The 1,626-nt window shown below is 44.3% G+C and overlaps 1 long non-coding RNA gene across 1 annotated transcript; it reads left to right on the top strand.

Moving 5' to 3' along the window:
• The first annotated feature begins 317 nt into the window (after nucleotides 1-317).
• Nucleotides 318-983, top strand: LOC139363146 (uncharacterized). The gene is made up of 2 exons (XR_011623062.1): nucleotides 318-461; nucleotides 909-983. It is a non-coding gene; the product is annotated as an uncharacterized lncRNA (long non-coding RNA).
• The last annotated feature ends 643 nt before the right edge of the window (nucleotides 984-1,626 follow it).

Raw genomic sequence — 1,626 nt, 5'->3', positions numbered from 1 at the left:
TTAAGTTACTTCCTTTCTTTGTATTTATTTACTTATTTTTATTTTGTTTATTTTTGTTTTTTTTAATTATTATTATTATTTTCCTTTGGAGAAGGAGTCTCACTCTGTTACCCAGCCTGGAGTGCAGCAGCACGATCTCAGCTCACTGCAACCTCCACCTCCCGGGTTTAACCAATTCTCCTGCCTCAGCCTCCTGAGTAGCTGGGACTACAGGCACACGCCTCCACACCTGGCTAATTGTTTTTTCTTTTCTTTTTTTTTTTTTCTTTTTTTTTTTGTATCTTAGTAGAGACAGGGATTCACTGTGTTTCCCAGTCTGGTCTCAAACTCCTGAGCTCGGGCAATCTGCCTGCCTTGGCCTCCCAAAGTGCTAGGATTACAGGCAAGAGCCACCGCGCCTGGCCAAGTTACTTCCTTTATAGGATTAAACTGGAGAGGACTCCCTTATCATGCCTGCTCAGGTAAGCTGGGCCCCTTCTGATGGGTTGCTATGAGGCTCCTGTTTTTTGGAAAACTAGCCCGTTTATAGTTCAGTCTGGTTATGGGGCACTTAGCACGAGTGACTCCATTCTGATTTGGTCTGGTCTGTTGGACCTAGTGCAGGAGCTCAGTACAAAAAAATGCCCTCCCATAAATTTCATGTAACAGTAACTTGAAATTTCTCAGAAAATGAAAAAGTTGTGGTTTTGAAATCAGTATGTCAAGGTAGGGTTAGTTTGGGACCTCATTGCCTTTGGAAGTGATAACACACTCTCATTAATAGTCTTGTCGGCCATCAACAAACACTCATAGTTCTCTTATGATTTATGTAACTGAAACAAAAAGAGGAGTGACGAGGATAGGATGTTACTGTTTTTTCCTCTCATTTTGCCTCAGCACTTGGCTAATTTTGTACTCACTCTGAGCAGGAAAGTAATCAAACAAGTGACCAAAGAAGCCTGTGGAATTACACCGTTCCTCCAAACCCAGCTCCCTAAGACCAGGTAAGTGAGGGTCCCTCAGTAAAGCAACCTGAAATTGCAGATGTGGCTCTGGACTAGTTCTTTCTAAGGCCAGGATGGAACACTTTTTCCATGGAGTCTGGAGCTTCACTGTTTACAAGTGGGTTGTTTTCCCATCCAGAAGCCATCTTCACCTCTACTTACCCAGGGCTCCATCAGAATGTAATCATAAAACCAGACTGTAGGCTGGGCGTGGTGGCTCACGCCTGTAAACCCAGCACTTTGGGAGGCCGAGGCGGGCGGATCATGAGGTCAGGAGATCAAGACCATCCTGGCTAACACGGTGAAACCCCATCTCTACTAAAAATACAAAAAATTAGCCAGGTGTGGTGCCAGGCGCTTGTAATCCCAGCTACTTGGGAGGCTGAGGTAGGAGAATGGCGTGAATCCGGGAGCTTGCAGTGAGCCAAGATCGTGCCACTGCACTCCAGCCTGGGCGACAGAGTGAGACTCCGTCTCAACAAAAAAAAAAAAAAAAGAAAAAAGAAAAAACAGACTGTCCAGGACGTCAGGAAGTGCAATATTTCTCCAGGGGAACATTAACGTTCTTGGGAAGTGGGTCTGTAACAAAGCACTACTGGTACTTGTCTAAAATGTATTCTAATAATAAAGCACTTTTCTTATG

Source organism: Macaca nemestrina, chromosome 5 (genome assembly GCF_043159975.1).
Source record: "Macaca nemestrina isolate mMacNem1 chromosome 5, mMacNem.hap1, whole genome shotgun sequence".
Taxonomy (NCBI): Eukaryota; Metazoa; Chordata; class Mammalia; order Primates; family Cercopithecidae; genus Macaca; species Macaca nemestrina.
The sequence above is the reverse complement of the archived record's forward strand: the minus strand, read 5'-3'. Positions and strand labels throughout refer to the sequence as shown.